At 44.4% G+C, this 14,694-nt stretch overlaps 1 protein-coding gene and 1 long non-coding RNA gene across 3 annotated transcripts in view; one reads left to right on the forward strand and one right to left on the reverse strand.

The window, feature by feature from the left end:
• Positions 1-14,694, forward strand: part of XRCC4 (X-ray repair cross complementing 4) — a 431,955-nt gene that overhangs the window by 24,293 nt on the left and 392,968 nt on the right. The window lies entirely within an intron of this gene.
• On the reverse strand, positions 435-8,356 carry LOC120992498. Its single transcript, XR_005776989.1, has 3 exons — positions 8,224-8,356; positions 6,509-6,512; positions 435-445 (listed from the first exon to the last, which is right to left on the reverse strand). It is a non-coding gene; the product is annotated as an uncharacterized LOC120992498 (long non-coding RNA).

Genomic DNA, 14,694 nt, shown 5'->3' on the forward strand with positions numbered 1-14,694 from the left:
AGTGCCCGGCCCGCCTTAGATTGCAGCCCAAGAACGCCTCCTGATCCTGAAATAACCTCAATGTTGAAAGCTTGAAATGATAAAAGCAGGTGACAGATTCCCTTTAATTACTTCTCTACTGTAAGAAAAAAGGCCAATGCATGCAGTGCATCACGTTACCGCAAAACGAACACGTTAAGTGACCATGAAGAAGCATGATTTTCACATGCTTCACTATATGGCACGCAACGCACAGTTAAGGAGCGGCAATACTTATACTTTCCATTGTGTTGTGTTCCGCTGTTACAGGGAACGCAACGCCCATGGTTAACCTAGCCTCTCACTGATATGTTTTTTCCAGGACTAGAGACACTTGTATAAGTGAAGGGAATGGGTAGTCAATAGTTCAAGACTGAAGCTGTAAACCATTTGAAAAACTGCTGTCATTCAGTTAAGGCTATAAAAACTTGTAAACTCAGATTGTTAGCTTAAACTTTAAACATGACTATGGGATTCTACTAGGGAAATCATGGTTTAAACTAAATGCCCCTTCCCCTGCCCCTTCCTGGATCCCCCACTGCCCTATCTTCAGCAGAAGATCAGCACACAAAGGAGAAGGCAGCAGCTTCTGCCCAACTACCTCTCTCTGCTATAAGAGCTTAGAAGAACTTGGTGGAACAGCCGTATGTTGCCTTTCTTTCCTTCAAGGAATGTATAAAATACATTTGCATATTAAATACAGAGGAGTCGGAGCATTTATCTACTGACTCCACAGCCCTGGTTCTCTTGATGTTTTTTTCCCTTTAGGCCCATTTATGTATTATATATATTATTATTATATATAATTTTTTTATTTAGTTATTTATTTGACTCCCTTCTATAGCGCTACTATATTCCGCAGGGCTTTACAGACATTAGCATCGCGCTGTCCCCAATGGGGCTCACAATCTAAGTTCCCTATCAGTCTGTCTTTAGAGTGTGGAAAGAAACCGGAGTACCCGGAGGAAACCCACACAAACACGGGGAGAACATACAAACTCCATGCAGATGTTGCATGACCCCCAGCGTTGCAAGGCACCAGTGCTAACCACTGAGCCACTGTGCTGCCTGTTCCTTCTCATGTTCCCATTTTTATATAAAGTAGGGCAGAATAAAGAAATAATTATTTTGCCTATAGATGCCATTAGGAGGGGTTATCCCGTTAATCATTTTAGTACAGAAATGCAGTTAATAGCTGTTTTAAAGTCATTTTTTAAAGGTAATTTGTTCCTACCATATAAAATCCCTTCCATTATTTGTTGCTTCCCAGTACCCAGTTGTTGCTGCTTCTTTTCTGTGCTGCTGGGGTGGATTCTGAGCAAAAATCTGTCTTCTCCACCCTCTGGCAGCTGCCAGTATAGCAGGGACCAGCAGGGAAAAAAAGGCTATTCTGAGGTAATAGAAGAAGTCAAGTTGAACTTGATATTGCTTATCTGTCCCAGATCCTGAGTAATAATCTGTATTGTATTATAGAGCTGCATTTAAAATTCTGCAGGCTTTGGAGCTGAAAAATCCCAACATTCCTTTCTTGAAGGGGCTTTCTGAGAGTATGAGAGAATATCATATCAGGTTGGGTCTGACTCCTGGCACCCCTGCCAATCAGCTGTTTGAAGAGGCTGTGGTGCTCCAGTGGGCGCTGTGGCCTCTTCCTAGGTCAGTGATATCACCTTCATTGGTCACAGGACCCGTCTGCAGCTCTGTCCTATTGCAATTAATTAGCCTGGGCTGTAATACCAAGCCCAGCCACTATACGATGTACGGCAGTGTCCTTGGTGTGCTGTGAGGAGCTCCGCGGCCTCTTGGTGCTGGAGTCGGATCCCCACTGATCTGATATTGGTAATCTATCTTCAGGAAAACCCTTTGATTTCTGCACAAAATTTGTTCTGAGGATTTGTCTTCTGGAAATGTATGCTTTAGGCCTCATGCACACGGCCGGCCGTGCCTGTATTGCGGCCCACAAACAGCAGGTCCTCAATGTATAGGCCCCTGCCGTTTGTGCACTGCATCACGGATGTGGACCCATTCACTTGAATGGGTCCGTAATCCGGGAGGTGCGGTGCGGATTGGAGGCGCAGAACCCCACGGAAACAGTACGGAGTGCTTCCATAGGGTTTCTCTCCGTGCCTCCACACTGCAAAAAAATTGAACATGTTCCATTATTTTGGGCGTTGCGGATGGATTGCTGACCTATTCAAGCTGAATGGGTCTGGATCCGTCTGCGGTAGCCGCACAGATGGTGCCCGTGCATTGGGGACCGCAAATTGCCGTGTGCATGAGGCCTTATGCAGAAACTCTTTGTGTGAAAAGCTAAGTGCCCGTCTGTCTCTGCTGATGGATAGAGCATCCATGTAAACTACTGGAAAGCCCCTTTAAGCCCATTGAGAATGCAATAGTAATGCTGAGCTATAACGAATTATTTTTTGATCCATGTACATGATGAGGGAAGCTGTCAGGGCGAGGTATTACTTGGCCCGGAGTTGTGACCACCATATGGGACTAGGTAAACCCGCTTGCTCGTGATACATGTATCGTCAGTGACTGTTATAGTCTTGGGGAGAATTTTCCGTACCGACGACGATGGAATGTTTTAGTAACTCAGTGTATGTCTGTTATCTCCATACAAAGATTTTGCACACATTTAACCAGCACTGAAAACGTGCAGTCTTCAAAAGCTGTTTCCTGAACCCATAAAACTGGAAGATTCACGTAAATGACTGAAGCCAAGGACAGTAAAATCTTTTACTTCAGCACAGTGCCCCATTATGGCACAGCAGATGTTCCTGGATATCCTGTCACCACACGTTCCATAATTCACTCTGTGACATACCTCAGTGTCAGAGAAGAATTGGAGCGGCTTTGATTTACAGGCCTGATATGGCGGTATTAATCTCGTTAGCTTTGGATCTTCACACTGCTGTCATGGATGGACAGAGCATTGGTGTTCATGGACAGGGAGAAGGAAGCCATTTGTTATATGGAACCAGTAACTTTTAGGCTCTGTTCACACATGTGTTGAGAATAGCACAGCGTGCAGCGTTATCCGTGCCGTCAAAATTGATTTTGCATCCCTAGCTGCTACAAAATGTACAGAACTGTGCCTGGTAAACTCTGCAGGGGCGTGGAGCACACTGGAGGAGCACCATGACCCCTTGTCCCAGGGCCTATGCAGGGCGTCTCTCTGCTGATGCTGTGTGTAGTTGTATTGCCTTTATGACTTTTTCCACTTTAAAAATTTTGTCTTTTTGTTGTTTTTATGAACCAGGGCTTTGGTCCTGGCCAAGTAGCCAAATGTTTAAAGGGGTTAGCCCACAAAAAGTATTACTATGGACAGGGCATTTATTACTATATGCATGCATATTGACTTCTTCCCACCTTTCATTCATTCATTCACTTCCAAGTTCATATAAATACCGTAGATAGCTAGCTATCTGGTTCTCTCTAGACAGCGGAAAATGATCCATGATTGGCCCGTGTGTCTGACGGATCTCCAATTTTTAATTAAATGCAATTCCAAAAGTATTCAGACCCTGGTGCTTGTTTGAAAAATGTGGAATATTTTTCGTGGGACAACCACTTTGAGAATTTGTCCTGCTAGAATTTCATGAGCTGCAGTACAGTATTAAAGGGGTTATCACTACAGAGGAAATTTCCGGTTATGAAATTAGTTTCCGATTCGTTTACTGGTAAAAGGTGAATTGCGTTATGGATTCCGTTACCACGGACCATAACGCGATTGTATGACGGACTGCATAACAGAATGCCTTTAGAAGCATTCAATTATTCATTCCGTCATAATAGAAGTCTATGGGCTGCATAACTGATCCGTTCTCTCCTGCATAACGGAAACGCGACAGATCCGTTATGCAGCCCATAGACTTTTATTATGACGGAATAAATAACGGAATGCCTCTAAAGGCATTCTGTTATGCATTCCGTCATACAATTGCATTATGGTCCATGGTAACGGAACAAAGCGTGAACGAATTTCAAAATATGAAATTCACTCATCTCTCTCTCTCTCTCTCTCTCTCTCTCTCTCTCTCTCTCTCTCTCTCTCTATATATATATATATATATATATATATATATATATATATATACACTGCTCAAAAAAATAAAGGGAACACTTAAACAACACAATGTAACTCCAAGTCAATCACACTTCTGTGAAATCAAACTGTCCACTTAGGAAGCAACACTGAGTGACAATCAATTTCACATGCTGTTGTGCAAATGGGATAGACAACAGGTGGAAATTATAGGCAATTAGCAAGACACCCCCAATAAAGGAGTGGTTCTGCAGGTGGTTACCACAGACCACTTCTCAGTTCCTATGCTTTCTGGCTGATGTTTTGGTCACTTTTGAATGCTGGCGGTGCTTTCACTCTAGTGGTAGCATGAGACGGAGTCTACAACCCACACAAGTGGCTCAGGTAGTGCAGCTTATCCAGGATGGCACATCAATGCGAGCTGTGGCAAGAAGCTTTGCTGTGTCTGTCAGCGTAGTGTCCAGAGCATGGAGGCGCTACCAGGAGACAGGCCAGTACATCAGGAGACGTGGAGGAGGCCGTAGGAGGGCAACAACCCAGCAGCAGGACCGCTACCTCCGCCTTTGTGCAAGGAGGAACAGGAGGAGCACTGCCAGAGCCCTGCAAAATGACCTCCAGCAAGCCACAAATGTGCATGTGTCTGCTCAAACGGTCAGAAACAAACTCCATGAGGGTGGTATGAGGGCCCGACGTCCACAGGTGGGGGTTGTGCTTACAGCCCAACACCGTGCAGGACGTTTGGCATTTGCCAGAGTACACCAAGATTGGCAAATTCGCCACTGGCACCCTGTGCTCTTCACAGATGAAAGCAGGTTCACACTGAGCACATGTGACAGACGTGACAGAGTCTTGAGACGCCGTGGAGAACATTCTGCTGCCTGCAACATCCTCCAGCATGACCGGTTTGGCATTGGGTCAGTAATGGTGTGGGGTGGCATTTCTTTGGAGGGCCGCACAGCCCTCCATGTGCTCGCCAGAGGTAGCCTGACTGCCATTAGGTACCGAGATGAGATCCTCAGACCCCTTGTGAGACCATATGCTGGTGCGGTTGGCCCTGGGTTTCTCCTAATGCAAGACAATGCTAGACCTCATGTGGCTGGAGTGTGTCAGCAGTTCCTGCAAGACAAAGGCATTGATGCTATGGACTGGCCTGACCGTTCCCCAGACCTGAATCCAATTGAGCACATCTGGGACATCATGTCTCGCTCTATCCACCAATGTCATGTTGCACCACAGACTGTCCAGGAGTTGGCAGATGCTTTAGTCCAGGTCTGGGAGGAGATCCCTCAGGAGACCGTCCGCCACCTCATCAGGAGCATGCACAGGCGTTGTAGGGAGGTCATACAGGCACGTGGAGGCCACACACACTACTGAGCCTCATTTTGACTTGTTTTAAGGACATTACATCAAAGTTGGATCAGCCTGTAGTGTGTTTTTCCACTTTAATTTTGAGGGTGACTCCAAATCCAGACCTCCATGGGTTGAAAATTAGATTTCCATTTTTACATTTTTGTGTGATTTTGTTGTCAGCACATTCAACTATGTAAAGAACAAAGTATTTCAAAAGAATATTTAATTAATTCAGATCTAGGATGTGTTATTTTTGTGTTCCCTTTATTTTTTTGAGCAGTGTATATATATATATAAGACACTGAGTTAGAAACTATATAAGCTGAGGCTTCCCTGGTATATTTGAGTCTTATTGATAAATAGACATAATGGGGCAGATTTATGAAAACTGATGCTGGATGACAAAATGACAAATGTGGTCCATCTTTGGATTGGCTTACTTTAGGTCAGAATTTTGCACCTACATTTTGCTGAATTTTTTATCCACTTTGTTTCTTCTTAAGCCACACCTCCTTTCAGTAGGCCATGCCCCTTTTCATTAAACCACACCCCCTTGTCAACCAAAATCTGTCTGAAACACTTAATAAATGCGATGCTGAGCATGTACACCAGAACCCTGGCACATTTTGATTAGTAAGTCTCTCTCTCTCTCTCTGTCTCTCTCTCTCTCTCTCTCTCTCTCTATATATATATATATATATATATATATATATATATATATACAGTACAGACCAAAAGTTAGGACACACCTTCTCATTCAAAGAGTTTTCTTTATTTTCATGACTATGAAAATTGTAGATTCACACTGAAGGCATCAAAACTATGAATTAACACATGTGGAATTATATACATAACAAACAAGTGTGAAACATCTGAAAATATGTCATATTCTAGGTTCTTCAAAGTAGCCACCTTTTGCTTTGGTTACTGCTTTGCACACTCTTGGCATTCTCTTGATGAGCTTCAAGAGGTAGTCCACTGAAATGGTTTTCACTTCACAGGTGTGCCCTGTCAGGTTTAATAAGTGGGATTTCTTGCCTTATAAATGGGGTTGGGACTATCAGTTGTGTTGAGGAGAAGTCAGGTGGATACACAGCTGATATTCCTACTGAATAGACTGTTAGAATTTGTATTATGGCAAGAAAAAAGCAGCTAAGTAAAGAAAAACGAGTGGCCATCATTACTTTAAGAAATGAAGGTCAGTCAGTCAGCCGAAAAATTGGGAAAACTTTGAAAGTAAGGGCTATTTGACCATGAAGGAGAGTGATGGGTGCTGCGCCAGATGACCTGGCCTCCACAGTCACCGGACCTGAACCCAATCGAGATGGTTTGGGGTGAGCTGGACCGCAGAGTGAAGACAAAAGGGCCAACAAGTGCTAAGCATCTCTGGGAACTCCTTCAAGACTGTTGGAAGACCATTTCAGGTGACTACCTCTTGAAGCTCATCAAGAGAATGCCAAGAGTGTGCAAAGCAGTAATCAAAGCAAAAGGTGGCTACTTTGAAGAACCTAGAATATGACATATTTTCAGTTGTTTCACACTTGTTTGTTATGTATATAATTCCTGTTAATTCATAGTTTTGATGCCTTCATAGTCATGAAAATAAAGAAAACTCTTTGAATGAGAAGGTGTGTCCAAACTTTTGGTCTGTACTGTATATATGTTATATTCCATATTTACATTTGATCCCAAATGGGCCAGTACTCCAAAGGCTCGTCAGTGGCCCATCTATTAAAGGGTAGCTGTCATGTTTTCATCAAAAAATCAATTTTAGCATATGTAACTGCTGCAGCAGCATTATGCATAAAGCAATATTTAGTGTCTTCACATACCACTGTTTTCCTTGAGTTTTTCCCTTAGTTACGGCTGTTTAAACATTTACAATATGAGGACCTTCTCAAGATGGCTCCTCTGCCAGTTCTCTGAGGCCAAAACTGCTTTCCCTCACTTCCCATACACACTTGCTGTAGCCAGCAACTCCCTGCCAGCCAATCAGATTGGATTACTGAGAGACACCTCCTCACTCTGAAGCCTAATGCAGACATGCAGTGTGAAGGACCGCCCCTCTGTCTTCTTAGCTGGAGACAGACAAGCCATAGCAACTGTCTTTTAAGGGAGCAGTGGAAAGGGACAGGAGACATTAATGAAAGGTGTTAATCTAAGGTAATTATAGATCTTTTGACAATCATTGACAGACTAAGGCTACATTCACACTCGCGTTTTGGCTTTCCGTTTGTGAGATCCGTCATGGGCTCTCAGAAGCGGTCCAAAACGGATCAGTTTTGCCCTAATGCATTCTGAATGGAAAAGGATCTGCTCAGAATGCATCAGTTTCCCTCCGATCAGTCTCCTTTCCGCTCTGGAGGCGGACATCAAAACGCTGGCTTCAGCGTTTTGGTGTCCATCTGATGAAACTGAGCTAAACGGATCCATCCTGGCACACAATGTAAGTCAATAGGGACGGATCCGTTTTCTCTGACACAATCTTGCACAATAGAAAACTGATCCGTCTCCCATTGACTTACAGTGGAGTTAATGGATCTGTCTTGGCTATGTTAAAGATAATACAAATGGATCCATTCATGACAGATGCATGCGGTTGTATTATTGTAACGGATCAGTTTTTGCAGATCCCTGACGGTAGCCTAACTCAGGTATACATGCCTAGCTCTAATAAACTAACAAATAAAAAAAATATGACAGTTATCCTTTAAAGGCTCACTGCAAGCTGAGGTGAAATTAAGGTTTGTGTCTTATTACTATTAAAAGCAAAGATGAAAAGGAAAATTGTAAGGCCCTGTTCACACTAAAATCACTGAAAATGGTGCACTACAATCGTAAATGCAATTGACAATATATGGCTAAACCGTCACGCTGATATTAAAATGAAACTTTCGTCAATATATTCTTATATCAAGAACATACCGGAGCCCGCGTACCCCTGTCACCCCAAGCTTGACGGGGTGCGCGGGCTCCGGTTTGTTTTTGATATAAAAATATATTGGCGAAAGTCTCATTTTAATATCAGAATCAGGACCAAAAAGCTGCCGGCAGCAGTGCAGAGTTCATCTGTCATTGTTTTCAATGGGAGGCTGCACTGTACTTTAAAGGGGTTGTCCGAGTTATGAAAAAAGAAATATAGCACTGTAAATCTGATGGGCAGCAATATATAACTGAGCTAAGTAAGTTTTAGGTAAAAAAAAATAAAAATGTTCCTCATTTCCCTGGTTCTCTTCTGGCCCTTTTTTTACCTGCAATAACAACAATCTCTGCCCCTCCCCCTGCTCTGCAAAGGGAGTGAATAAGTCTGCCCTGAGTGACATGTCTGCCTGCTGGGATACTCAGCAGCATGTTATATGTGTAGGACTACAAGTCCCAGCTGTACAATGACACTGCTGATACACACAGGATCTTCCCCCTACCTCTTCTTGTGCAATGCTCTGAAGAACTCCTCCGGTCTGTCAGCTCTTGTGCCTAATATTTGTCTCCTCACTGCCTGCAGCTACTCAGTAAAGCCTTCAGCCCTGAGTCTGTGCCGCTGAAGGGGTTAAAGTTTTTTCTGAAGAATCCAGGCAGACAGCAGCAGCTCAGCCAGTGCAGGGGTGTGTGGCCAGCACAGTGATGGCAGTGCAGGGGGCGTGGACAGCACAGTAACGTCTCTTGTACAAACACATATCTGCTCTCTCAGGCTTGTGCATGAAACATCAGAGCACAGAGAGAAGCTGACATCACAGGTCATGTGACCCTCAGTGAAATCTGAGAAATCAGCAACTACAGATGCAGTAAGTGCATGGTAAAGCTGTTACATTGATTAGTGATTAGTTAGAAATATACAAAGAACAAAATAATAAATAGGACAACCCCTTTAATGCAGCTGTGGTTCCGGATCTCCCGGGTCAAAGCACCCGTCCCCTTAACTTACTGTATAATAATAATAATAATAATTTATCAGTTTGTGATTGCAGATCTCCTGTACGGAACTGTGAGTACCTCCTAGATCAGATATGAACTCAAATTAATTAGGAAATTACACATTAGTTAAAATATCTGGAGTAATGCATTTCTTTTTTGATTTGGGTGATAACCCCTTTAATACTGTACTGCAGCTTATGAAATCCAAGCAGGACAAATTCAAGGGCTTGTCCCATGAACAGTATTCGAAATTTTTCAAACCAGCACCTGTATCTGAATACTTTTGTAATTACATGTAATTATAAATGTAATATAGCCACTGAGTTGTTGTAATGCTTGTAGATAGAGACAGACACAGTGAGCCCTGACCTCGAACCCAGCCCACTTTTCCTACCTACTTGCTGTTCAAGCCCTAGGTAGCAAGACCGCAACTGGTCGACGGTTTCTATGCTACTCAGGTGCAGAGACAGACAAACACCAAGGGACAAAACCAAAATGGGTCAGAACCAGGTGGGCAACTTAGTACAAAAACGAGAGACAGAGAGTAGTCAAAAGACAAGCCGAGATCAAATACCAGAGGGGATACACAGTACAAATCATGTGAGACAGAGAGTGGTCAAAAGACGATCTGAGGTTAAAGAGGACCTTTCACTTGTATACAAACTAAAAACCATCTATATCAGTGGGCAGAGCGGCACCCAGGGGTCCCCCTGCACTTACTAGTATGTCTGGGCGCCGCTCCGTTCGCCCGGTATAGGCTCCGGTGTCTGTGCTCACTGGACTGATTTTTTGTATGAGGCGTGTCCCTTGCTGCTGCGATTGGCCAGCGCTGCAGCAAGGGACACGCCTCATACAAAAAATCAGTCCAGTACAACAGAGGGAGCGCAGACACCGGAGCCTATACCGGGCGAACGGAGCGGCGCCCAGACATACTAGTAAGTGCAGGGGGACCCCTGGGCGCCGCTCTGCCCACTGATATAGTTAGTTTTTAGTTTGTATACAAGTGAAAGGTCCTCTTTAAATGAACAAACAAATCCAAATGAATCCAAGAACCAGGAACCTAGCTTGTGAGCCCAAACAGGACTATCCCTGGCACTGGTATACGTCCAGGAAGAGGTTTAAATAGAGCGCCGAGTCCCTGGATCCGCACCTGATAGGTGCTCCATTATGCTCATTCAGACGGCTGTATGTGTTTTGCAGTTTGCAAATTGCGCATCCGCAAAACACGGATAATGGCTGCCACTCTCATAGAAAATGCCTATTCTTGTCCGAAATTGCAATAGGACATGCTCTATATTTTTTGCGGGGCCGCAGAATGGAACTGCGAATGCAGACAGCACACGGTGTGCTGTCTGCATCTTTTGTGGCTCCATTGAAATGAATGGGTCTGCACCTGTTCCGCAAAATTGCGTAATGGGTGCGAACCCATTCATATGGTCGTGTGAATGGGGCCTTAGTCAGAAAACTAGCACACAGGAATAGAGCACCTGAGCAATCAGACAACTGCTAGTCTCCTCCAGTATACGCCCGCTGTGGGGAGAAGAGCTCTTGACTTGTTGCTAAGGATGCTGTCGCGTCACCAGGGGGTGTTGCTTACCAGCGTATTTATCCCGGCGTGGTCGCGCCGAAGATGGAGATCTCGCCGCTGGAGCCCAGACAGGTAAGGGTAATTTCACACTTGTGTTGTTGCATTCCGGCAGGCAGTTCCGTTGCTGGAACTGCCTGCCGGATCCGGAAATCCGTATGAAAACGTGTAGCATTTGTTTCCGGATCCGGCTGACAAATGCATTGAAATACTGGATCCATCTCTCCGGCTTCATCTGGGAAAACGGATCCGGTATTTATTTTTTTCACAGATTTAAAGGTCTGCGTATCCGGTTTTCCGGAACACTTGGTACCGGAATCGGCATTAATACATTTCTATGGAGATTAATGCTGGATCCGGCATTCCGGCAAGTGTTCCGGAATTTTGACCGGAGAAAATACTGCATCATGCTGCAGTATTTTCTCCGGCCAAATACCGTAAGAGTGACTGAACTGAAGACATCCTGATGCATACTGAATGGAATGATCTCCATTCAGAATGCATTACGATAAAACTGAAGCGTTTTTTTCCGGTATTGAGCCCCTGTGACGGAACTTAATACTGGGAAACTTTAACGCAAGTGTGAAAGTACCCTAAGTTTGTGACGGTTATTCACTGAAATCTGTATAGCGCCACCTGTCCTTTTTCCAATTTCTCTGTCCCGCTCACTTAGGTGGAAGCTCATGCTCAATTCCAGCCTTCAGCTGCAGCAGAAAGGACACACCCCCTGAGAGAGTGCACGCCCTCTAAGCTGCCAGCTTGAACTAAATCTAGCAGAACAATTGGATCAATGAATGGAGATATTTCTGGATTCGTGGCGGTGCAGGGCTGATTCTAGCTTTGTTAGAAAGAGACTGTCGGACTATATGATATCAGCTTTTTGTTTTTTACATTACTCATGGGATAACCCCTTTAAGCTGGCCAAAGATATGAGATAACTGTTCGTTGAAGCCTAGGACTGAGACTGTTTTTCCCATCTGTGTGCCATTTGTAAAGTTCTTTTTTCCAACAGACCGCTGAACGATAATCTGTTCTAACAAATGATCTGCCATGTTGGATTATTTGGCTGGTGATTGTAATTTGCAGTTTGTGTTAGGAATGACGGATTCCCAAATCGATAGCTGTGTTTCATTTGTGCATGTGATGATCTCTGCCGGCATGCTCATATAGATTTGTCAGATATCATTGGCCAAACTTCTGATCCGTCATCTTCGGACAGCTCATTTCTATCCCGTCAGACCGCGGAAGAGAAATTCTTAGATGAAGTTATGATTAGTCTGTAATGCTCCATCTAGTCCGTGTCGCCTTCTGGGTCACATTTTTAGGATTTCCTTGGTATTGTACAGGTTATATAATTATCGTCAGTGCCTCAGGAAGTGCCGGAAAAATAAAGTTAAAGCATTACTGGAGCTCTTTCATCAGTACAGTTACATTTATGTTTAAGTACTTTTTTTACTTTTTTTTATTCTTTGTAGTGTTATCTTAACCTTTTTGAGGTTTTATCACTTACTTTGCACATGCTAAAGAGAGCTTAGCATCCTCTTATCATTGGCCTCGGTGTCTGTGCAGGGATTTCTTCTTCTTACAGTGCTCTCAGTCGTGGCCTGTCAGAATAGCTTCTACTCTGAATCTTGTCACTCGTGGTATGTATGAGGACGTAGCGCGAGAGGCCAAAGGATCTTTCAGGCACAAAGTTTTACTGGCAATGGTAAGCCAGTTTATGCAATGTCCCGGTATTGGGGCTGGCTGTAGATAATTCTTTCTTGGTTGTGATAGAAGATTAACGTGAAGGGTTTGAATTTTTCCTGCCTGTCTACTTATAGGAGAAATTGTGGAGGAAAGCTGTGACCATGGAAAGAAGATTAGAAATGAAATATGTAAAATACACGCTCAGATTCTCCCATAGGAGCATGAATTTGACTAGAAACTTCTGTGTATAATCTGAGGCTTATCAGTAATTAGACACAGTGGGGCAAATTTATGAAAACTGATGCTGGATGACAGGTGTGGTCCATCTTTGGACTGTCTAGTTTATACCACCTCATACCACCTTGGCTTACTAAATTTTGCTGCATTTTTGGTTCACTTTATCGCCTCTTAAGCCACGTCCCCTTTCAGTAGGCCAGGCCCCTTTTCATTAAACCACGCCCTCTTGTCGACCAAATCCAAAACAAGTGTCTGGAACACTTAAAGGGGTTGTCCAGGATCTTGATGTTGGTGTCCTTTCCTCAGGATAGATCATCAACGCCCATTGGCTGGGGGTCTGAGTCCCGGCATCCCCGCCAATCAGCCATGGCGCACTGTGGCTTCCTGGCATCTTACCAAGCACAATGCAGTACATTGTATAGTGTATATGTGACCGATGGACAGTGACATCCGTAGCCTAGGAAAAGGCCTAAGTGGTCATGGAGCGCCACTGCCTCTTCTAACAGCGCCCCCCCCAATCTATTGATTCTGAGGATAGGTTATCAGTACCAATTCTCGGATAACCCCTTTAATAAATATGATTCTGAGCATGTACACTAGAATTCTGGCACATTTTAAATAAATCTTCCCCATATATATTGTTTATAACCTAACACAACAGCAATAGCTGCTGCTGACACATGAAAATACCGGCTCTTACTTCACTGAGGCCACGAACCTCAGTGACACATACCTACCATCAATGACGACCCCTTGTACCTTCCTACATACCTCCCCCCTTTGTTCAACCCTGAGGGGGTGAACACACGTCAAACAGTCAGTGTACCTGGGACAGGGCATCCGCATTTCCCTGTAACCGGCCTGCCCTGTATTCCACCGAAATCGTAAAGTTCTGTAAAGAGAGAAACCATCGGGTGACCCGGGCATTTCTGTCCTTGGCCTGGCTCATCCACTTGAGAGGGAAGTGGTCGGTCACCAGACAGAATTTTCTCCCCAATAAATAATAGCGGAGAGACTCGAGTGCTCCTCCCCGCTGACTTCCTGCGACAGTACAGCACCGAGGACTACTTTGGAGGTATCGGTCTGTCTGACTCACTGACTTGCATCCCTTCAAGAGCCCTGTCAATGGTGTGGCCACTGTAGCAAAGTGGGGGACAAACCTCATATAATATCCCTCCATTCCCAGGAACGACTTTACTTGCCTAGTAGTGACAGGTGCGGGCCAATTCTGTATCGCGTCTATTTTGTTTACTTGGGGTTTGATGACTACGCACCCAATGGCATACCCCCAGGTAATTCGTCTCCTCTAACCCTAGTGCACATTTTTTGGGTTTTCTGTTAGTCCAGCCTTTCGAAGGGAGTCAACCACAGCCTGTACTTTTGGTAGGTGACTTTCCCAGTCGGTACTGTGAATGACAATATCGTCCAGGTAAGCCGAAGTGTACCGACGATGTGGACGCAGCACAATGTCCATGAGCCGTTGAAAAGTGGCGTGGGCTCCATGCAGACCAAATGGTAACACCTTATATTGATACAGCCCCTTTGGTGTGATGAATGCAGTTTTCTCTTTGGCAGCCTCCATCAAGGGTAGCTGCCAGTATCCTTTGGTGAGGTCCGAAACAGAAAAATACCGGGTTTGGCCTAACCTCTCGATAAGCTCATCCACCCGAGGCCTGGGATACGCATCAAATTTAGAAATCTCATTTAGTTTGCGGAAATCGTTACAGAACCGCAACGTCTCGTCCGGCTTAGGTATTAAGACTATCGGACTGGCCCATTCACTTTTAGACTCCTCAATGACGTCTAGTTGTAGCATTAGCTGCACTTCTTCCGAGATGGCTTGTCGCCGAGACTC

This window comes from Bufo bufo, chromosome 2 (genome assembly GCF_905171765.1).
Source record: "Bufo bufo chromosome 2, aBufBuf1.1, whole genome shotgun sequence".
NCBI classification, from domain to species: Eukaryota; Metazoa; Chordata; class Amphibia; order Anura; family Bufonidae; genus Bufo; species Bufo bufo.